Source organism: Polyodon spathula, chromosome 9, assembly GCF_017654505.1.
Source record: "Polyodon spathula isolate WHYD16114869_AA chromosome 9, ASM1765450v1, whole genome shotgun sequence".
Classification (NCBI taxonomy): domain Eukaryota; kingdom Metazoa; phylum Chordata; class Actinopteri; order Acipenseriformes; family Polyodontidae; genus Polyodon; species Polyodon spathula.
This window is the reverse complement of record NC_054542.1, coordinates 5,472,048-5,496,898: the sequence shown is the minus strand read 5'-3', so window position 1 is coordinate 5,496,898 and position 24,851 is coordinate 5,472,048. Positions and strand designations below refer to the sequence as shown.

Sequence of the window (24,851 nt, the reverse complement as noted above, 5' to 3'; positions counted from 1 at the left end):
ATTCAATTTTTGTAATAATAATACCGTGCTTTTGCTTTTATTAGCCTAATAATTAGCGGCGTACATGCCTAGGCTAATGCATTTACTCGACAAGGGAGTTATTCAATGAATTAGTCAAGAAACACATAAAGATAACACAGTGGTGTACACTCCAGCGCAATGATTTCACTGTCTAAATAGAGTGGCACAGCTGCCTGCTAAACTCAATAATACTGTTATTTAAAAACATAAACTTAGATAAAACACACTGAACTGATTAAACTAAACTACAAACACTGAACGTTTAAACTCCATAAAGCAAACGTGACTAGTAAATACTACACATTTTAAAATAAGCAACGTCATACAATGATTATTTTTTTCTTTTTAGCCTACAGACTGCACCGCCCTGCTACTTCAAAATGTAATTTAGCCATGTGTGCGCTCAACGCTCACGCACTGTCAGCAGCCGGTTGGGTGTTTATAGTTAACCTCGCCCAACAGAAAGGAAACGTACACCAGTACGGCTATGGTTTTATTTGAAAGGAGATTCAACATTGTTAATTTGATTGCTAAGTCGCAAAGTACTACAATGTGGTAAAATAAATAAATAAAAAATCCATTGTCCGCCATTACAGGATTTTTCTCGCGTACCCCCTGAGGAGCGCTCAAGTACTCCCAGGGGTACGCGTACCCCAGTTTGAAAACCGCTGGTCTAATCTTTATAGGGATGATACAATAAAACACATTTGAAATCTACCAGTTTCATGTAATGAAGTTAATTTAACTAGTTACAACAGATTATTATATTGCAGTTTGTATAGATTCATGTAATTAAGTTAATTAACCACTCTACAGCAGATCTGTTCCTTTTTTGATGTATACAGAGTGGACAACAAATGTCAACAATTGAATGGTCTCGTTACAAACTAGACTAACTTTGTCAAGTGCAACAGTACAAATTCCCCCAAACTATTTAAAAGAAATACATAAAACAGCTGCGTGCACCCAAGAATAAAATAAAATGTAACACATTAACCACAGAGGATTCCTTACTGCGGGAGCGGGAGAGCTATCAAGTAAATGTCACCACTTTGGGCCAGACTACGCCACCTGGTGGAGGAGCTATGGGCACCAGGTCCCGGAAAAATGCGAGGGAAGAATATTTTTCAAAAACTCAGGTACTGCACACACTGTTTGATTGTTCTCAACAATTACTATTAACCTTTTGTTTCTTTTTCAGGTTTGTTGATCTTGGTCCACACCATAGCTTTGAACAGCAGACAGCAGAGGTAAGTACTTTATAAAATGTATGTTTTTATTTTAAATAGTAAAAACAAGGATTTCATATTTAAAATGAAATGTTGCATGCAAAGGGGGAAGGTAGTAGTGAGAAGAAAGGAAGGTCAAGAGTAAAGAGAAGATTAAAACAAACAAAAAAAGAGTTCTCCAAGGGGGAAAAAAACAACAACAAACAAAATCACAATAGCTGCCGATATGCAGCCAATCCTTATGAGAGGTTAGAAAAAAGAAGAGAAAGAATACTGATCTTCTGCACTTCTGTGTTGCAAGACAAAGCTGCAAACCGCCTGTGTTGTATTGTAGTCTGCTGAAGCCGTGGGGTTTAAACCGAGAAGCAATGTTGATCTTTAAAATGTAATAATGATAGCATACGAAAGTTGCGTTGTCCTTTGCAGTCAAATGTTACCAACACTCCTAAAGCCAGCAGCGTGTTAAAAATGAAAAAAAAAACAAAAAAAAAAACGTCCACAGCAAGCTCCCATATGTTTGTAACAATAAATATACACAGCAAAAAATGAGCCTAAGAACTAGTTATTGCACCACAATAAAAATATTAAAACAATGCAAACGTGTAAAAATGCAGAGTCATACAGATAAAAAAGAGCGCCTTGACTCCCGTCAAGAGCGTGGAGGTCTGCCACACAGGCTGGCGGCCCTTCTGTAGCTGGCAGATCAGGAACTCAAGCTCCTGGATTACCTGTCTGCAGCTGGGATCACCCACTCCCCGGCATTGTGGCTCGCCTCCTTCAGGTCTATGCGCTCGCAGTACCGGTACTGCGCAACCTCATATGCACGCTACATAAATACATAAAAAATACAATAAAATACAAAATATACAAATAATAATAAAATAATAATAATAATAATTTATTAACAAAATCTTAAACGATTTTAAAATCATTAAAAGCTAGCACTTATGTTGCATTAACACTACTAAGATAAAAATGCCATTTTATAAAAATGTGTTTTAAGTTGAGACTTAAAAATACCCACTGACCCAGCTTCCCTAACACATGGAGGTAGTGCATTCCATATTACCTCCCGTATTGATTTTATTGACCCTGGGAACAACGAGCAGCCCCGCCTCCTGTGATCTAAGAGTGCGATTTGGGAGATACGCGGTCAGTAGCTCCTGCAAATAGCTAGGTGCTGCTCCATTCAAGGCTTTATAGGTCAATAATAAGATTAATTGATTTAAAATCAATTCTATATTGAACAGGGAGGCAGTGCAAGGAAGCTAAAATGGGTGATATGCTGATTTTTTTTTTGGTTTTAGTCAAAATTCTAGCAGCGGTATTCTGAACAAGCTGTAGGTGGGACACCGCCCATTTTGAGATGCCAGAGGAGTGCATTATATGCCCTCTCTTCCCCCAACCCCCATCTTTACCACGAAACCTGCAGCCCAATTCCCCTCCACACACAACACACAACCCCTACACGCATGCAGACACAATGCAACCCCTCTGCACGCACACACAACATGCAGGCCCTGCACGCATACACCCAACATGCAGGCCCTCTACACACACACACCATGCACTATCCTGGTTCTCTCCCCTCCCCCACAGGATCGCATATAAATTGTGATTGTCTAATTTAATTGGTGATGCAGTTCAATATAGTAAGAGAAAAGGAACACATAGCCACAAACAGTAAAATGCACGAGGCCATGTATAAGTTGTTTTAAGAAGCCTAATTATAATACAAAGTGGTCTTACATTATCACACGAGTGCCTATTGTTTCTATACCATGGAATACTTGATAAAACTTAAAGATTTAAATAATCACAACCTAAGGTTTTTATGCAGGTAGGTATATAAAGGATATAAATGACAAATCTGGAGATAGTCCTATAAATGTGCACGCTACTGTATATATAATTGGATAGCAGTGCAACTTTTTCTGTAAGAAAATTCAGCATATTTAATTATTTAATTCAACATAAGAGCTTTTTCCCCTATGAATTCTACAAGAAATACAGGACTGGTACATTAACATTGTCAAATGGGAGTTAATTAGTTCATTCTTATCAGCTAATACTCTGTTCCTTAGGCTTAATCAGCCCTTCACATCTCTACAGGGGCTGCCATTGTTTTTCCACTTTGTTTTATTCTTTAGACAGCCATTATAAATTATTATTAAAGGATAACTAAGGGATGGAAAGCCACAATAGACATTATGACCTCTGACAAACATCTTCATCATCTCAGAGTGACGCAAACTGGAGAATTTAAGCTAATCATTAATGTACAGTAAGCCATCTTGTACTGCAAGCAATTGAAGCACCACACTAAAGACTTGCATCAGAAGTAAATTGCAGTGTGCTTGTGGGATCTGTTGTAATTCCTGAGGGTCACAATTAGCAGCATGTTTTGGCCACAGTCTCATTCAGGTGATTCTGTTTAACTCTACTGATGCTGTGAAGCATAATCATTACAAGGATCTTGTTTTTCATGTGTGTATATGTGCAGCTTATTTTAATTTTTTTTTTTAACAGTTCAAATCATTGCTTCCATTCTTTTATGTGTATTTTTACACAATCTGAGAGACACTAGCGGGAAAGTTACAGACAGCTGCTTGCTTATCTCCTAGAGCTGTAACAATCAAATCAGCTGGGGATTTGTTCAGCCAGGGAGTGAAAGGAATTTCCATAGCAACCCCAGAAAACAGGTGACCATCTATCAGCTCTTTGAAACAGACAAGAGGTGGTATCATAATGTGATTTTGTTGTATAATGAAAACAAATACAACATACCCATTTACTTGCAGTATAGTTTAAGATGCATTACATTGTTGTAATAAGCATACAATATAAACAGCTCCCTGTTTGTCTATCTGGTTTGCAAAGCACCATGTCCCTACTAATACATATTGATGTATTATTTGTGACAGTAGAAAACTGAAATTACAGAGTGCCATGATAACAATCAATTTAACACTAAAATGCATTGATGTCCATTTACCGCTACCTTCTGTAGTCATAGCAAGCCATGTTGATATTCCAGTTTGTTTACTTTCCCCAAAGGCAGTTATGAACCAGGTACCATTTATATGAACCTGATAATATTTTACTAGAAACACATGTGAGCACTACATCTATAATGCCAAGAAACTGACATTAAAACCAGAAATATATATTGAAACGATGAGCCATGAAACCAGAAGAGGGAGACACACACACACGAGAAGTGACACGGCAGCCCCTCTTGAGAGAGGATCAGCATTTCAGTGCTATCTCAGTTTTCTGTCTGTGTGCTTAATAGATCAGCCTAATTGAATTAATACAAATATTTTCTTTTTATTTTTAACTATTAAGTTAAAACTGTGAAAAAGGCCTGGTGTCAAATGCAATTAATCATTTAAAATAAAATTTAATTTTTTATGTTAGATTTATTTAGGTTATCAACAGATTCAGTGCAAAGCATGGTGTCCAATAGATATTTTTTTTTTTTATTTTATTTTATTTTTTTAACAATTCAAGCCATTGCTTCTATTCTTTTATGTGTATTTTTACACAATCTGAGAAACACTAGCAGCAACTTCTTTACCTGTGTCCCAAAGCTGTAACAATCAAATCAGCTGGGGATTTGTTCAGCCAGGGAGTGAAAGGAATTTCCATAGCAACCCCAGAAAACAGGTGACCATCTATCAGCTCTTTGAAACAGACAAGAGGCGGTATCATAATGTGATTGATCTGTATAATGAAAACAAATACAATGTAACCCACTTACTGGCAGGATAGTTTAATCTGGAATTCATTGATATATCAAGCATACAGTATAAATAACTGCCTGTTTGTCTATCTACTGCATAGCATACAATAATATCTGGTTTGGTAAAGCAGTTTGGCAACACTACATCATAACCATGTATTATATGGATATACTATCTGTGACTGTAGAAAACTGAAATTGCAGAGTGCCACGATAACAATTGATTTAACACTAAAATGCATTGAAGTCCATTTACCACTGCCTTCTGTAGTCATAGCAAACTAGGTACCATGAACTAGGTACCATTTGTATGAACCTGATAATATTTTACTAGAAACACATATGATCACTACATCTATAATGCCAAGAAATTAATGAAATTAATGCCAAAAATATATATTGAAGCAATGTGCCATGAAACCAGAAGAGGGAGACACACACACACACCAGAAGTGACACAGGCAGCCTCTTCTAGAGATGAGAGGTGAAAAAAAAAAAAAAAAAAAAGCAGACAAGCCTCTCTGAAGCTTGTGCTGATTAGCAGGTAGATTTTGCGTCATACTAGGTATGAGGATTTTGGACATACACATTTTTATAAACTAAAACATCACATTTCAATATTTGTTATGTTTCCTCTGTCAGTAATCAGCTGAAGCCTTCCTAAGTAATGCCTGTCCTACCCCTTGTAGTGTCTCAGTAGAGAATGATAAAGGGCTGCTAACGAAGGGTTCACTTCTTTTTTTATAGCACTGTCTTTTGGTCCTTTACTTGTTTTTTATCATTCAATTTGCATGTAGATATTTCATTGCTGCTGCTGAAGAACCAAAACACTTCCATCACTGATACAGGGGGCTGTGATAATGTTAATAAAGTTAAGAGACATGCTAGTGCCATCCATCCCTTCTAAAATACTAAATGATGGCTGTCAGTAACATTTAGATTACCATGATCTAAATGAGCTATATGCATTTAAAATTGACAGAAAGATGCCTCAGATACACTATATTAACTTGATACCATTGTCACCTTGTGCTAAAGACTGACAAACCATGTTTAATGACAACTGAATAATAATATGTAAAAACTAAATTGAGACACACTGTATTGGCATACAGACAGACAGCACCTAAGATCCGTCACGCTAAGATCACAGATCTAGTCTGTCACAATTCAGCTATAAAACTGACAAGAATGCGTATTCTATACTCTATACAGTTTGAATTGACACACATTATGGTATTGTGAGTTTTAAAGCTTCTGTAGTAAGCATGTCAAAAAAAAGGGCCCAATTCAATGAACTTTTAACTGGAGAATATAACTTGGAAAATATAAGTTCTTGTAAATAAACAAAGTGAGCTAGTAGAAGTATTTATTAGAATCCAATTTCCACCTCAAAATGCAAATGGTCCACAAAAACTTTTTTTTTTTACTTTTTCCCCCTGTCTAAATATTTGGCCTGGATTTGACTGTCAGTACATTTCAAACGTATGATAATAGCTTTTTAATATAGCAATTATTCTAAGCACTGTAGTCAGTAAGTGAGAAGGATGATGTAGTCTTGCACTAATTAGCTATCCCAACACATCCCCTTATGATTCAATTCCCTGCATTCTTCTTCTCAAATGTTGCCAGTTACTAAGTTACAAGAGGGAAACAAACCTGGACAGCACAGGGTCTTGGCAAACATGTTTTCCCTGTTAACAGAGTCTCTGGGCTGTTTTACCACAGAGACTTTTTAAAAATATAAAACACATGAATATGTATATACAATAGTCAAGGGGAACTTCTAAAGTTTGTAATCATTTACCATCCAATTATGTTAATCCAAAACAAAACTGCTGTGGGCTTATGGTCTGCTTACAAGCACGATATGACTAGAGGAACCCCTGTGGGTCGAAAAAAGATACATTCTTTCTGGGAAATATTTTCTGTGATACAAAGACATTTTGAATTCTAAGAAAGACAAAAAGGTGGAACATGATAAAAGTGTAGCTATAGGTGTAGGTGACAATTTTATATTTAAACAAATTAAGAAGTCTTTTTTTCACAGCATGTGTTTCAGTGCTATCTAAGTTATTTTTCTGTGTACTTAATATATCAACCTAATTGAACTGATAACAATCTTTTTTTTTTAACCAGTGAGTTATAACTGAAAAAGGCCTGTTGTCAAATGCAATTCATCATTTAAAATAATGATTTATTTTTATGTTATATTTATTCTGGCTATTCTCACTTTGTGAGTGCAATCAGTCACAATAAAAAGTGCTTCTCAGTGCATATGGTAGGCTACGTCGTATTGGTTTTCAAGTCACAGTAATAACTCAAGCTGACAGCTGACAAATTTCAATGGAAATCAATTATATGGAAAATAAATAAATAATAAATATATAAATATAAATAATATATATATATATATATATATATATATATATATATATATATATTCATATTCTATCTGCTCTTAAATTCAGAAACCAGGCCACCAAACAGTAAGAAACCAGGCCACAGTAACCCGAAGCACTGTGAAGTTATTCAGAGTTTCAAGAGCAGCACATCATTTGGAATGCTTTGAGACTCAGTATTCCTAATGACTCAGGCTCTCCTGTGGCACCATTGCACTGGTCCCTGTTGAATTTGATAAACTGAAGTGAAAGCATTTGTTCTTTAGATAGGGGTCAAGAGGGCCATAACAATTTTTTTTTTTCTATGGTGCTAAAAGGTCCCCATGGGTGGTGGGGGGGGGGTGGGTTGTCCACTTTGCTTAAAACATTTTTGCATAAATATTTTATTGCTGTGCACTTCTAGTCACTATGTAGATCTCAATTGTTTTGCAAACTATTGTAATAAATTAGTGAAGAAGGAACCAACTGCAGCACAAACAGCACTCACACCACAGCTAGCACGGAGGCTGCAAAGCTGGACACATGCGTCGTCCAAAACATGTGCTGTCAGCCGTCCGCTTCTTTTCACTCTGCAGGCCCGCCATGCAGCCACCTCAGATCTACAGCGTTTGAGGACCATGCAGCTCTGGGTAACTTACAGGCAGGCCCGCAGGCACCTAGCCAATTACAGACGTCGTTAGTGCGCTGGTGTGCCTAAGACATCCTGGCCGACCTTAGCCCTCCCCACCAGGGCGGCGCTCGGCCAATTCCAGGTTGCTATTTTTATTGGAGGGCGGTGGCATTGTGACCGGCGGCAGGATATAGCAGCCGGGATACCCACAACTGCAGACTGCGGTTGTACTACCACCTGGCCTGGCCCTGGCAGGCTGCTGGCTGGAAGGTCTGATTAGTGATGTTAAAGTCCAGGGCAGCGGTGAGGCTGAGTTCCTAGCCCTGCCTGCCAAGTTATCAGTGTCCCGTCCCCGGTATGGTGCAAGCTGGTGCCTGTGTAGCACAACTTTGCATTCCCTGAGTGGAATTCCCTGGCAGGGCCCTATCCAGGTGCTGTCTAGCTTGTAACAGCGGCCTCGCACCGGCAAGAAACTCCTTTCCCAATCGATGTGCAGTGTCCAGCCGGTCCTACAAGCTCCTGCCGTATTCTGGTCCGGATGCTTCCTCAGCAGTGTCTGGCGGACGGAGAAACAGCAGCTCAGCCAAAGTTGGAGAAACCCAAACCAGCAGAAGAACCACTCCAGCAGCACCTCAAGCCACTGTGAAATAGTCCACTGCCACCAGTGTAAAGAGGTTCCCCCGTCATATCGAGGAAAGGGACCCAAGACGTCGACCCCCAAATGGCCGCTGACTGGGAACTGCTATAGCGGGGCATGCAACCAGCCCAGGGGTCCTTTCCACACCACACACTTATCGCAGCACTGGCAATAGTCCTCCACATCCCAGCGGCAGCGCTCAAAGTAAAATGCCATGGCAACTCCAAAAGTATGTCGAACCTGGGGTGCTGTGCTGGGTCTGGAGAACCACTGCTTTCAAGGAGCCTGTTACCACCACCTGCGACATCACCTCCCGGTCTCCCGGCTCTCGTCACCGCCGCTGGAGGATGCCGTCTCGAATATTGCTGCTGACTGCAGGGGAAACTCCTCCCAGGGCAGTAGCTGGTGTGCTTCCAGCCAGCGCAGTACCAGTTGCAGGTCAGGATCCCAATCGTGCTGTCATCTCCACTCCGCCACATTGACCGTGGACGGCTCGCTGCATCCATACTGGATGACACTGTTCCTGGTCCTGTTTATTGGCGTGTGTGGTGCTCTCCAGCCCGGTGCTTGATCTGATAGTTAAGAGGCTGCAGTTGTTTGATCCAAAACGCCACCTACCCCTCTTGTTCCCAGAAAGTCAGCTACCACTGGACTGCGGCTGAAGTAAGCCACCACCCCCGCTCCACCTGGCCACTGCTGCGACAGGACTGCTCTAATCCTGTCATTGCTGGTATCAGAGTCAAGCAAGAACGGATGGCTGGATCAGGAGGCAGCAGCACAGGTACTTGAGTCAGCACTTCTTGAAGGCTGTTAAAAGCCTCCCTGGAACTTGAGGAGTCCTCTTCCTGTAGAAGTCCAGGCCCAGGATGCAGGGTCCTGTACTGCTGCTACCTATACCTCGCGGTGCACCAGGCCTGATGTCTCCCAGGTTGCTTGTTGGTAGACAATGGGCCGCACCAGCATCACTTAAGTAAGTTTGTTTTCTTGAATGGCTATGATATTATAATACGCTACAGCTTAGATCAACTGAATAGACCCCCTCATTAAGACATATCAAATTCATTTACTGCACTATGAATTTTAGACAAGTTCCTTATTATGAAGGCAAAAAGGTGGTGTTCAGCATTAATTAGTTGAGAAGTAAATGTTAAATTAAAAATGTAGGAGTAAAAGGGTATTGTGTGTGAAAACAGTATATTATTAGCTGATAAAAACTGAAGGAAAATCTCTTAGTGAGTCTGGACATGCCTGCCTCATACATAGCCAGTGTCTTTGGCTTTATTCTCACTTTTTCTTAATGTTATAATGGGTTATATTTTACTCCAGTCTTAAATTAGTGTATTTTTTTGGAGGAGAAAAAAAAGCTACTTATTTTATAAGACCAAACAAGTTAAGTACTACTTTTCATGGCCTTTTATATACATTATAGCTGTTTGCTTCTCAGTTTTTTATCATGCACATGACATTTTCTCCTTTCAAAAAATAGGATTTTATTAAAGACTGGTGTAAATGCTTTGAGATGTCTGCACTATGTCTAACATATTATTAAAGCCGCATGTTCCTGACAGTCCTTTTTTACCTTAGTTCTTTAGTGCTGATACCATATTCTGCCTACCAGCCAAAATAATTATTCTATATGGAACAAAATGAGTAGTATGTGCATCTGATAAATTAATTATCTATTAGTGAATGCAGCTTCAGGGTTAGGGTTTTTTTTTTTTTTTTAATAAGCACAGTATAGTAATAGATAGATCAGGTGCTCATTACTCTGCATCTTGATAATAAGTGCAGACCGTTTGGGAATATCCTCTCTTCCCAAGAGAGAAGAGCGATTGTACTTACAATAAATGACTGCTCTATTGAGTTTACGGCAAGACATACAGTACATAAGGAAGGGATGTGGAAAAAACACTTAGGGGTAGATGTACTAAAGTGTTGCGCCTGTCGCAATAGTTGCAAACGAGCTGCAAACGAGTTGGAAGTCTAGGGTGAAATGTACTAAACATGCGCAATGCTGTTAGCGACTTTTTAGGGAATGTTTTGTGGAAGCAGTTTTTCCTTGCGGTTCAACCAATTTGCAAAAAGGGAGCGGAGATAGTGCAAATGGGGGTTCTCAAATTTTATAATGAGATGTACTAAATTTCCTGGCAATTGCGACACTTACAATTGCATCAGTTTGTTAAGAACTTTTGAAAGCATGTTTTAAACAGTCGCAGTTGTTGCTGGCATTTCCCAGTCCGCTTTTTCTCGTGAGTTGCCAATTGTGCTCAATGTATGATTGAGACGAACACCCAAGTACATCATTTTCACTAAAGTCAGGGTGAACTTACAAGCCTTGAAAACACATTTTTATGACATTTGTGGTTTTCCCAGCGTGTTGGGAGCAGTAGACTGCACACATGTGCCATTAACCCCTCCAACTCATTCTGAGGATCTGTATAGGATCATGATCTATAATTAAAATAAAAAAAACCCCTAAAATCATTTAAAATATCTAAAAAGATAGATAAAAATCTTTTATTTGCATTGTACACCAAGGCCTACTGTACAAATTTATATTTTTACATAATGTAATGTGTAGCCTACCCAAAACACATTAGTGTTATTTCAGAGTCCGGTTTAGCGAGGTGCTACTGTATGATTATGAAACTCTTTTTGGGGGTGAAGGTTGGGGCCCCACTATAGAATCCGATGGATTAAACTGCCTTTCATTTCTTATGTATATAACTGTATTAAAATAGGTAAAAAATACAGAACAGAATGCAATTAAATTTCGCATATCAATATCAAAAGAATAAAAAAATGTAAGACAAAACATCACATGCAGAATATAAGTGTTTTCAGTTAGTTTGATCATAACAAGTTCTATAGTAAATCCCACTGCGAGTTTGTAATTGATTGGTACTCAATGATTGTGTAAACAAGGGCAACCAAGGGAGCGCTTTGTTTTCAATAATGAACATCTTTTATTCCATTTAATTAACGTGGGCCCAGGTGTTATCAGCAGGGAATCTACAGTTTAAGCTCTAATGCACATTTAAAAAAAAAAAAATCAAAAACAGAACTCAAATAAGGCACAATGGCCAAAACAAAAATGTAGGATGGTCTGGCAGAGTGGTTGCAGTGCGTTGCTGCGGTGACATCATGGACAAGGAATACAAAACCAAAACAATGAATGGAGGGGCAAACTGAAACGCTACAGCGCTCAGCTTTTATTAAACAAAACAAACATTTTAAACAAAACACTCCAAAAAAACAAACGGCACATAGGCCGAAGTAAAGCAGAACAAAACACAAGTAGTCTTTGACTAGAACGAGTCCCTACTACAAGGTCTCACAGGTGGTAGCAATCGTCTTTATTGTATTCACAGCATTGTTTTACATTCCTCCTCTTAGCTCTCTGGATTCCCTCACACTGCATGTCATAAAAACGCATTTCTGGTTCTCAAAGTGATCAGAAAGTGTTTCACATTTTTTGATAGTCATTTTGATTGATGGCCCAATGTATCTTTTAATTAGCGCAACTAAGCAGGACTAAAACTGAAAGTGGCCTAAAAAATGAACATGAATTATAAAGTTTGTACTTTTGTTTGTTTATTGAACCCTCATTGGATTTTTTGATATGCATTGATCCCCTCAACCATACCAATTCTTTTTATCAATAAATGCACAACATTTTCCCACTTTCTTTGCATCATAAGAAGTACAAAATATTGTCATTACATGTTTATAAGTGATATAATGCGTGTGAGACGTTTGGACAAGGAGGGGGCTTAGCAACTTTTTGGCAGTAAAACACAGCTGTTAATGATTGTTTAAGAGCAAGCAATTGCATTTCAAGCATAATCACACTCACTCAATTACAGTAGTTTGGAAACACGAAGGCAAGGTTGTGCTAAGCCTCTGAACGAAAAAGACACAAACACATAAGAAGAATGTTTGGAAGTTTTATTAGAATCAAATGTAACCCTTTAAAAACAATACACAAACATTTCTAACTGGACAAAATAAAATGCTAAAATGATTAACGAGTCAATTATGTATTTTCTGTGAATCTCATTCTAAGAGAGCTCCTTTTAGCTATGTGTCTCGCAGGGCTAATTGATCATTTGTTTTCTTCTAGATAACTCGGCTTCTTTTAAATGTTCTGTTGTATAAGCTGCTGTGTTGCATGTGTCTTTTTTTAGGTTTTATTAATTGATTCGTCAATCAATCAATGGCATAAAAAGTTGTTTTTTTTTTTTTTTTTTTAAAGCATAAAGGTCGATTTCACCCATTCTCTGCTTAAATGGAAAAATAAAGATCGAAAAAACTTGGTAAATTCTTAATTAATCAAACAAAACGAGTGCAATATTACATTTATGGAATGGAAATGTATCTGGCAACAAAGCTGTTATCTGAATATGGAATGGTAATGTAAGCCCATAGAAAATGTATATTTTAATATGAGTTAAAAGGCGTGGCACACACTTTTCTTCTATATTCCTTTGAGCTTATGAGACAGATTTTAAATATTTGAATATGAGAATAAACAGAGTTTGTCTGCTAGTTAAAATAACTATGCCTCCTATCAAACAGCCAGGAAGAAGCCAGACTAACAACATTATTTTAACAGATGAAGGTGTCATAATGATATGGTAGTGTAAAGGTTTACAAATTGACATACCGATCATATGCCATTACTGTTAAAATTGTAAATTCAGATGCAGCATAAGTGAAGAGAACAAATATTTGAAGTAAGCATCCAGTGTAGAAAATCAAGTGGACATCAGACAGAAAGTCAGTCAAGAGTTTCGGTAGAAAGCAGAAGTCCCATAGAGAGCATTGACAAGTAAAGCACAGAGAAAGATGTACATGGGCTCGGGAAGACTTTTGTTTAGATATATACTGGAAATCAGAATGCAGTTAAAACAAATGATTAACAGATATCCAACAAGGGTGATGGCAAAATATACATATTTGTAGTTGTTTATTTCCATTAGTCCAGTGAGAGTAAACAATGCGACTTTGGGTACATTCTCCACGCTCCTCTCAGGAATTTTAAGTAGCTCTTGTAGTTTTTCTCAGAAACACCTAAAAAAAAAAGAAAAGAAAAAGAATCAAACCAAAGGTATTAACAAGAAGCATGCATTTCACATAATAAAGGCACAGGGATCTATTAAACGTGTTGGATATCTAAATTAGTTAAATAGGGGGTCTGTCATGAAAAACATGAAAGTAAACAAACCTTTGGCAAGTTTGTTATCCTTCTGTCACACATTCATATTAATACTGTAAGTCATGTTTTTTCTATAAATTAGATATTAGTAAGAATACTGTAGCTACCTTCTAATGTGAAGGTACAGTAATCTATTACTTTTTTACAAAGCTGTATGGAGCAGCCAGTTTGACACTCATCCAATCCAACAGGTGAGCTGGATGTTGAAGTGCATTCCTCTCACCTGGGGTTTTGTAAAGTCTTTTTTGAAATTCCTCTATTAAAATATCCTCATATGAGTAAATAATGTAGAGCAAAGTTCACTTCCATCTTACAAATATTTCATACTTTGTGAATGTTTTGTATACAGTTTGTTTTAAATGGTGCAGTCTGCAGCTAAGCAATAGCATGTATTTGTGGTGCAGTATGTCATGATAACAAAATACAAAAAAAAAAAAAAAAAAAAGATCTGGTCACTTCATGGCATGACAAAAATAACTGTAGACACATGTAGTGTAATGTAAATTCTCAAGATTATTGAAAATGTCAGGGAGGGTCTGTTTTAGTGACTTATTTAGATTCACCACCATATAGACTCATTCATATGCTTTAAATGAGAAATTATTTTTGGAAAGCTGTCGAGGTAGAAGGTAGGTATCTTTTAACTATCAGAACCATTTAACTTTGCAGCAAGACTACCCTTGGAAAGCCAATTAAAACGTTTTTGTGTTTTATACTGAAAAATAAATAAACATTCAAATGTTGAGAGAAGTCACTAGTCTGCTGTTTTGAGCAGTGGAATCTTTCCTGCACTCAAGACTATTCTGCTACTGCAAGTAGCAAGCATGTAAGGCAATGAAAGAAAGCAAAAACTCCATAGAGGGTTTGATGCAATTAGCAAAGGGTAGGAGAAAATGGAATGTCTGGGAGTGGAACTCTCATTTAGAACAGAATCCCTGGCTCGACACCACACAGGGTTGCCATTTAGTACTGATTATCCAAGGTGTCAAGTTAACCACAGGTGCAATAAGCCTTGGCATTAACATGCATATAAGTAACAGAACTCACACGTTTACAGTATTACAGTTTATTTTTTGTTAACTATCCTTGTGAAAACTGTTGAAAGAATGGCAGTGAATGAATCAATTACAGTAAAGTATACAGTACTGTACAAACGCTATATAATTTGTATTGTTCGATTGAAATAAGAATTATTAAAATAACTTCAACGTTATTTTTACGAAAACAATCCAATCACAAACTGTACAAACTGTTGACTATATGTTTAGGTATTGGTTTGCACTGTCTAATTTGACGGCTTAAATAGCAAAACTTAACAAATGTACATTATACAGAATTAACACGGTGACCACCTGCCACTACAAATACATTGTAAAAAATCTTGCGTGCCAGTGTGGTGTTGTCAACAGTAAATTGTGTATCTCTCTTGTGTCTATCAGCATATATCCACCCACTTTCACAAGTATTTTAATTATAAGTTTAACAATATAGTTTACTCCAGGATACGCAAGGTATGGCAATGTGTTCTAGTTTTGAAGAAATTCCTCCATAAGGTAGAAAAAACACTTTATTTCATCATCTTACAAAAACAATCAATGTTTTGTAAGGGTGAATATGTAGTTTGATGTTCTGGAAAGTGTTTGGAAACAAACAAAATTTCATGCTGTGCCTCCATTCTTAGCTGGTAACTACGGCAATCCATCAACAAACTGCACCAAACATTGTAGAGAGTCAGCATAGGCTTTTCCTGACAGGTTGTTCACTTTAAATATTATGTCTTTAATCAGTGCTCCCAGCACCTCTGCTCAGGGGCAGGGGTAGGGGCCCTGTAGCCCTGCCACTGAAAAATTAAAAAAAAAAAATCTCATCAAATTTCAGAATTATCAGCATGAGGGTTTCAACAATCAAAAACTATTCCATCTTTCACGAAGCCATTCATCATCAACAAGGCGATTTTAATCAGGGACCAACAATACAATACAGACATTCAACATTAATAAACGGGCTGGGCGCTTGCTGTGCAAGCTACCCTCTTTCATGCTGAGGGAGGAACTGCATTACTACTAAAAACTCCCTCCAGGAAATGCTGTCTCACAAACTCCTGTGTTGATTCCATTTCAGTATGTCCATTTCAGCAGGTCAGCAAGAAAGTTTGAAAGGTGCAAATAGCTATTAAAAGAAAAGAAAAAAGAGCATAATGGATCTCCAGAATGGTGTGGTCGTGACCGTGGCTGTGAAATGCACTACTCTACATGTTATGCATCTCCTGACAGGCATGCTTCTGATTGCATTCCACAAAGATGCAAGCATTCAATGAAAAGTGAAACTGTAAGGATGCCAACATCAGGTTTAAAGACAAAGCCCATTCAAAAGACTTATCTGTTGGCAAGATATGTAATTGGTGAGTGCCTGGACACCTTGGGAACCTTAACTATTTCCATCAGACTTGGTGCAGAAGTACTTCAACATAAAGTCCAAGTGTAACAAAGTGCCCGCCCCTGTGTATATTATCTGTTATGTGTTGCGTGTGGTGTGTTTAAATGTTGGTGTATAGACATTGGTACACGGGATATAAACGGGTCTGTGTAACACGAGTGTTTAAAAATGTATATGTGTATTTAGGCACGAGGATTGCACAGCACTTCACGTGCAAGTAAAATGTAGTAATATGTGAGCACGGGGAATTGCACTTTTATTAATTCACGTGCTGGGATTCAAGTGAATAATTAATTGGTAATTGAATCCCAGCACAATAGTATATATAGATGCACGTTGTCACATACTGGGGGTTGGGTGTTCGGTGAGCGGAGAACGGGATTGGAGACGGAGGAAATTAGTAGTAGTCTGTTTTCGTTTGTCTATTTATTTTGGCGTAGAGTGCCGTGTCCTGTGTTTTTCGTGTTTGTTAAACCTTTTATTTTGTAATAAACCGGCGCCAACAGGCGTCTTCATCATTTCATTTCATCCGTCCTGTGTTTTGTGTATTTCATTACCTTTCCTGGTTCTGACGCCGCCCACTTCGGCCGTCTCTGTGACACGTGGTGTCCTGCGTGGGATAACAGCGCCTCCAAGCGTCAGACCAGGAGAGGTGTTTTGTCAAAAAAAAAAAAAAAAATAAATAAAACATGGAAGGCTGGGACTGGAGAGATGGCTGCCAGGACCTGGAGGAGTTCCTCGGTGGTCTGGAGGACCAGGGCTGGTGCCTTGCCTGTGGGGAGTTTGGGCACCCGGTGGTGCGCTGCCCCTACCAGGAAGGAGAGGAGGAACTGCCGCAGGAGAGGAAGGTGAGGAGGTGGCAGAGAAGGGGAAAGGGGAAGAGGAAGGCAGAGGTCCCACCGCTGTCTCCACAGCCGCACCAGTCTCCTGCAAGGGAGGAAGAGCCGCACCAGTCCCCTGCAAGTGAGGGAGAGCCGCACCAGTCCCCTGTAACAAGGGTAGACTACACACCGCTCCCACCTCCACCACCAGGAGACTACACGCCGCTCCTACCTCCATGGGCAGGAGCAGAGCAGCAGGAGCTGCCTCTGCCTCCGCCACCTCCACCGGCAGGAGCAGAGCAGCAGGAGCTGCCTCTGCCTCCGCCACCTCCACCGGCAGGCGCAGAGCAGCAGGAGCTGCCTCTGCCTCCGCCACCTCCACCGGCAGGAGCAGAGCAGCAGGAGCTGCCTCTGCCTCCGCCACCTCCACCGGCAGGGGCAGAGCAGCAGGAGCTGCCTCTGCCTCCGCCTCCTCCACCGGCAGGGAGCAGAGCAGCAGGAGCTGCCTCTGCCTCCGCCACCTCCACCGGCAGGGGCAGAGCAGCAGGAGCTGCCTCTGCCTCCGCCACCTCCACCGGCAGGCGCAGAGCAGCAGGAGCTGCCTCTGCCTCCGCCACCTCCACCGGCAGGGGCAGAGCAGCAGAGCTGCCTCTGCCTCCGCCACCTCCACCGGCAGGAGCAGAGCAGCAGGAGCTGCCTCTGCCTCCGCCACCTCCACCGGCAGGGGGAGAGCAGCAGGAGCTGCCTCTGCCTGCCTCTGCCTCCTCCACCAGCAGAGGGTGAATGCCTGCTGGGTCCCTGTCCACCAGCAGAGGGCGAATGCCTGCTGGTATCACTTCCACCACCAGCAGAGGGCGAATGCCTGCTGGTATCACTTCCACCACCAGCAGAGGGCGAATGCCTGCTGGTATCACTTCCACCACCAGCAGAGGGCGAATGCCTGCTGGTATCACTTACCCCACCATCACGAGGAGAGGAGCTGGAGCTGCCTCTTCCTCCACCTCCATCAGGGGGAGAGGCGCAGGAGCTGCCTCTCCCTGCACCAGAAGGACCAGGACTAGATGCTGGCGGTCCTCAGCAGCCCTTGCATAGGCTGCTGAGGGAAGCACGGGGAAGAACTTCCCGGCTGCAGTGGCCGAAAAGAGGGCCAACACCCGCACCCCAGCTTGTCCTGACTGCCAGCCTCGCTTCGCCCAAGGATGCCAGCCTCGCTTCGCCCAAGGATGCCAGCCTCGCTTCGCCCAAGGATGCCAGCCTCGCTTCGCCCAAGGATGCCAGCCTCGCTTCGCCCAAGGATGCCAGCCTCGCTTCGCCCAAGGATGCCAGCCTCGCTTCGCCCAAGGATGCCAGCCTCGCTTCGCCCAAGGATGCCTCTGCATCGCCTGGGGTTGCCCGCCGCTCTGCATCGCCTGGGGTTGCCCGCCGCTCTGCATCGCCTGGGGTTGCCCGCCGCTCTGCATCGCCTGGGGTTGCCCGCCGCTCTGCATCGCCTGGGGTTGCCCGCCGCTCTGCATCGCCTGGGGTTGCCCGCCGCTCCGCATCGCCTGGGGTTGCCCGCCGCTCCGCATCACAGCCGGAAGTACTGTGGCCGGAACCCCACGAAGGGGAGCTGCCGGCCACGAAGAAGGGGGAGGAGGTCTGGAGACCGCCAACCCCAGCAGCAGTTTCGCTGCCAGAGGAGGGGGAGGAGGTCTGGAGACCGCCAACCCCAGCAGCAGTTTCGCTGCCGGAGGAGGGGGAGGAGGTCTGGAGACCGCCAACCCCAGCAGCAGTTTCGCTGCCGGAGAAGGGGGAGGAGGTCTGGAGACCGCCAACCCCAGCAGCAGTTTCGCCGCCGGAGATCGTGGGGGAGGTCCGGAGACCTGCTCCCTCTGCAGTTTCTTCCCTGCAGGAAGAACTGTGGTTGAAGCCCCACCAGGGGGAGCTGCCGGCGCCGAAGGAGGGGGAAGGTCAGGAGACCACACCCCAAGCAGCCTTTCCGCTGCTAGGACTACCCTGGCAGGAGAATGCTACCCTGCTGACAGCATTACGACCTGTGGGCCCCTGGAAGCCTCTGGTCCTGGCCAAGGACTTTGGGCGGGACTTTTGGGCTTTTAAGGGGGGAGGTGGCCATTGAGGCCATGTGTGCTTTGCACAGGAGGGGGGTATATGTAACAAAGTGCCCGCCCCTGTGTATATTATCTGTTATGTGTTGCGTGTGGTGTGTTTAAATGTTGGTGTATAGACATTGGTACACGGGATATAAACGGGTCTGTGTAACACAAGTGTTTAAAAAATGTATATTTGTATTTAAGCACGAGGATTGCACAGCACTTCACGTGCAAGTAAAAAGTAATAATATGTGAGCACGGGGAATTGCACTTTATTAATTCACGTGCTGGGATTCAAGTGAATAATTAATTGGTAATTGAATAGTTATTCAAAATTCCAGTCATTCATGCAGATGAAGATGTTGGGTAAACAAAGGTTTTTTTTTTTTTTTTTTAAACAGAGTAGATAGAGGCTCCACACTGTTTCCATCTTCATGTACAAAAGAAGCAGAGTGCTCTACACAGGATTCATCTTCATGTACAAAAGGAGCAGAGCACTCCACACAGGATTCATCTTCACGTACAAAAGGAGCAAAGCGCTTCACACAGAATTAATCTTCATCTACAAAAAAAGCAGAGCACTCCACACAGGACCGTCCTGCAAAAATCTCTCCAAGAGCAAGGCGCACAATCGTCCAGGAAGTCTCGTCGGACCCTAGAACAACATCCAGGGATCTGCAGGCCTCTCTTGTCTCGGCTAAGGTCAGTGTTTATGACTCCACCATCAAAAAGACCCTGGGCAAAAATGGGATTCATGGCAGAGTAGCAAGGCGGAAACCACTGCTCACTAAAAAGACAATGAATGCTCATCTCAAGTGTCAAAAAGCACCTGGATGATCCTCAAGAGTTCTGGAACAATGTTCTATGGACAGATGAGTCAAAAGTGGAACTTTTTGGCCAACATGGGCCCTGTTATGTCTGGTGAAAACCAAACACTGCATTCTACAGTAAGAACCTCATACCAACGGTCAAGCATGGTGTTGGTAGTGTCATGATTTGGAGATGCTTTGCTGCATCAAGACCTGGACAACTTGCCATCATTGAAGGAACCATGAATTCTGTTCTGTATCAGAGAATTATACAGGAGAATATCAGGCCATCTGTCCATAAGCTGAAGCGCAGTTGGGTCATTTAAAGTTTAAAGTTTTGGAATGGCCTAGTCAAAGTCCAGACCTAAACCCCATTGAGATGTTGTGGCATGACCTGAAACGAGCAGTTTATGCTTGAAAACCCACAAATGTCATTGAAGCAATTCTGCATAAAGGAGTGGGCCAAAATTCCTCCACGGTGCTGTAAGAGACTGATCAATAACTACAGGAAGTGTTTGGTTGCAGTTATTGCTGCTAAAGGTGGCGTAACCAGTTATTGAGTCTAAGGGAGAGATTACTTTTTTGCACAGGGGCATTGGGTGTTGCATAATTTTCTTTAATAAATAAATAAGTATCAACATTGTGTTTTATTTGTTCACTCATGTTGCCTTTCAACTAATTTTAGATTTTGGTTGAAGATCTGATAACATCCAGTCTCAGAAATATGCAAAAATGCAGAAAATCAGACAGGGGGCAAATACTTGTTCATGGGACTTATATACAGTGTGTCTCCAAGACTGTTTGATTAGCTGTGATGTAGGATTCCTTCAGATTGCTCCAAGGGACTGTTCCGATAGAATGTGTACAGATTCTGCAATAGCACAATCGATCTGCTATGAATGATGACCTACTTGCACATGTCTTTAAAAGCAAAGTTTAAAAGCAAGTTCCAATCAGTGAATGCAAACATGAAAGGGCAGTTAGTTTCGTCTGTCATTCATTTCAACACTTGTCACATCCCACACGACAGCAGCACCATCTATACCCATTGCCACTAACTTGTTTCTCCATGATTCTCCAAGGGTTTTCTGTAAGCAGATTGCAAATTGCTTCTAGAGATGTTTTCTGCGTTTGTCTTCCCCATATTCTGAACTTCTGAAGTCTGTGTGGTCAACACTGTTGACAGCTTACTTCTCATAGTATATCGCTGCCTCAGAAATGGAACAATCTGTAGAACCGTCCCAGATAAGAGACAAATATTTTGCTGTTGTCATTCTGGTTAGCTGGGCTTGACACTGGGTCTTCGCAATAGCATATATAAATTTCTGTGCCTGTTTGTAATTTCTATAGGTTTTCCCCACATTAAATACTATTGCCTCATCCAGGTCACACAATCAGAATACAGTCCTGCTGCTTCACAAGGATGTGAGCTGTTCTAAAAAGCACTTTTAGCTTTAAAATCACAGAGGTGTTGTTGGTGTGTAGCAATTGATCTGCTTTTGATGTGCCTTGTTTGGCAGTCTTTGCCTCCATCAGTTTCACACAGTTAGTCCTGAACAATTTTAAGTCGCTTTGGGCGAGGGGACGAGTGATAGTTTATATGTGTAAGTATACATGTATTTACTAAGTAACTACTATGTAAATACACAATCATTAGAGACACTTATGGGTTGAAATTCCCGGGGGGGGGGGGGTAGTTGAGTTAGCCGTCCCACCTATCAATCCACCAGAATAAATGGAGGACTGTGAACCTAAGTGGAAAGAAGTAGAGCAAACTGTAAAAAAAGCAAGGGTGTCATCATCTCCACGGCCTAATGGAGTTCCGTACAACGTATACAAGAGTGCTTCTGGAGTTCTATGAATCCTGTGGAAATTGATGAAAGTGGCATGGGAAAAACATTATGTACCAAAAGCATGGTGCCGAGCAGGTGAAGTCTGTATACCAAAAGAAAAAGATTCTACAAGCATCAGTCAGTTTTGCCCTATTTCCCTATTAAACATAGAAGGGAACATTTTCTTCAGCATTATTGCTCAGAGGGTATCAATCTGCCTATTAAAATAACTAATTCATTGACACTTCAGTACCAAAAGCAGGCATTCCATGTTTCCCAGGATGCTTAGTCTGGTAACACATTAAATCAGCTAAAAAGGAGAGGAAGGAACTCCATGTGACATTCCTGGATTTGGCTAATGCATATGGATCAGTGCCACATGAACCTCTTTGGGCAGCATTTGATTTAGTGAAAGCCTACTTTGGAGATTTTCAATTTAGCTTTTCAACTTCAGAATTCAGCATTACATGGCAATGCCTAGAAGTTGGAATAAGAGCAGGATGCACAATTTCTCCATGGCAATGGAAGTAATTTTACCATGGCAATGGAAATAATTATTAGAGCATCAAAATGGGTAGTGGGAGGAGAGCACATTGCTTCTGGAATGCCATTATCACCAATTTGATCATACATGGACAGTAGCCTGCACTAATAGGTTATTGGGCAAATTAACCAATAGCATCGAGTGGGCACGAATGCCATTCAAGCCCACTAAATCAAGAAGCATCTCTATAATCAACAGTGTCTGAGAAGCCGATGAAGTGTCTTGGGTGATGGTATGACAGGGATGTAAAGGACACAGTTTGTGTGGGAGAAGTTAGACAAGAAGCAGTGGAAGGGTTGAAGATCATAGACAGCAGCGCTTTACCAGGCAAACTGAAACTGATGCTTTCAGTTTGGTCTACTGCCAAGAATACTGTGGCCACTGACACTGTGCGAGATTTCCTTGACAACAGTAGAGAAGCTGGAAGCTTTATTCAGTTCATATGTCAGGAAATGGTTGGGAGTTCCACGCTGACCGAGGAGTTAAAGTGTGCCAAGGTCCAACTGGAAATGACATTAGTAGATTCACATGACAAATGTGTAAGGGTGGCAGCACCTGTGTTGAAAACTGAAAGAAAGTGGACGGCAAAGAAAGCCATGGAAGATGCTAAGGCTGCCCTTGAAATCAGTGCTATTATGGGCAAGTTCAGCATGGGAGAGGAGGTCTTGGTCTTGGTCATGGGAGAGGAGGTCTTCAGCTCCTCCTACATGGTACAAGGCAACCCCAGCTCAAAGGAGGAAACTGATAGTCAACAAGATGCAAAAGCAGGAGGAGAGGATGAGGTGTGTAAAGGCTGTTTCCCAGACCAAGCAGGGAAAATCGATGAGATGGGAGGGTGTGGAACAACACAAGATTGAATGGCAAGACCTACGGACAATGGAACAGAACAGGATCAGTTTCCTCATCAGATCAACATATGATGTTCTCCCATCACCACAGAACCTAAACCTCTGGATGGGTGAGGATCCCTTATGTCCTTTGTGTTCATCACCTGCAACATTAAGGCACATTTTGACAGGATATAAGGTGGGTCTTAGCCAAGGATGGTTTAATTGGCGCCATGACCAGGTGCTGCAATGTTTGGCCTTAGCATTGGAAGACAAGCGTAACATGACCAATAAGTTGCCACCAGTTCCATCAAAGTATTACACACAATACCAGTTTTTTTTTTTTTTGTATTCATTAAAAACATTTTACTTTGTATGAAGAGATAAGATAATTAAAACAGTACATTCATTTATTGAGAAAAAACGCATGTTACAAATTACAGGTGGAACCCGAGTTAACTTAATTTGGAATTTAAACTTGTGCATACAGAAGCTGTTCAGAAAGGTGTGATACTGTATTATCGCTCATTTAATTTCAAACGTCAATCTTCGTTGTTGTTTTGGGGGAAATATCCACACAAATGTAAGAGCAAAACTAGGACCAACAGCACTCTGGAATACAGCCTGCTGTTTTGAGAATAGTATTGAAACTTGTTTTCAGTACTGAATTCAGTTTGGTTTTTCCTTTTTTTAATGTTTTTAAAAAAATGTGAAAGCAATGAATTGAGTGCTTAAATATAAAACAGCAGTGCTTCACTTGTTTGACTCAATTTTACATTTATTATACTTTCAAATAACGCTTCAGTATTGCTGTCAGATGTGCTTTGCAGAGTGATGTTATAATCATTTTTAACTAAACCCTGGACTCTATTTTTAAATAGAGTCCAATACATGTACGTGCATTGCTGTTTTTGTAAACATCTGAACACTAATAAATAAAAACCACTGTTATGTTCCCTAGCTGTTCGGACAAATGGACTAGCGTTCATCAACATCTTATCAAAATCCCTGGAGGGGCTAAAGAATGGTGTTCACCTGCCGTTCTGCACCCATTATCAAATTTGCACTTGGTCATCATTAAACCATTAAAATGATATTAAAATACATTCAAATGTAGAAGAGCACAGAATTGGGTGGGATCTGGATACTAAGCGGGCGCAAACATTATAATGTGATGTAAGAATTTTGCCTTGCAATTAGACAATTGCTGACCCGCCAACAACTTTTCACCTCTTCTTACAAGGTGCAAACCATAGTGGAAGCGAGTAATTAAGAGCTGTATAAAAGCAAACAACTGTAGAGACCTGTCATTGGCTTCAGGGTGGCTGCTGTGGTTCACTTCCTGATGTGGCAACACATGGCTCTTGTTGAGGAGAGGCAGGAACACGTTCGGAGAAGACCCTGCATATTCAGTCCCAGGGTCAATTTGTTTGGAATGCCAGAGGATGCAGTGCTAAAGCATTAAAAGTGCTGTGTTCTCTGCACTACTTAGCCTCTGGTTCCTTTCAGACCACAGATGGAATGTCTAGAGGGATAGCCCAATCCACCTTTTCCAGAGTGTTAGGCAACGTTCTGGATGTTATGCTGAAAAAGGCAGGCCTACATATAATTCCATAAGGATACTCGCTTT

The 24,851-nt window shown here is 41.3% G+C and overlaps 1 protein-coding gene across 2 annotated transcripts in view; it reads left to right on the top strand.

Annotated features, from left to right (window-relative positions):
• The first annotated feature begins 783 nt into the window (after window positions 1-783).
• The window catches only part of LOC121320359 (olfactory receptor 6N1-like), a 26,494-nt gene continuing 2,426 nt past the window's right edge, over window positions 784-24,851 (top strand). For both annotated transcript variants that reach the window (XM_041258593.1, XM_041258592.1), the window contains exon 1: window positions 784-1,271. The gene's annotated coding sequence lies outside the window, so the exon portion shown is untranslated. The remainder of the gene's footprint in view (window positions 1,272-24,851) is intronic.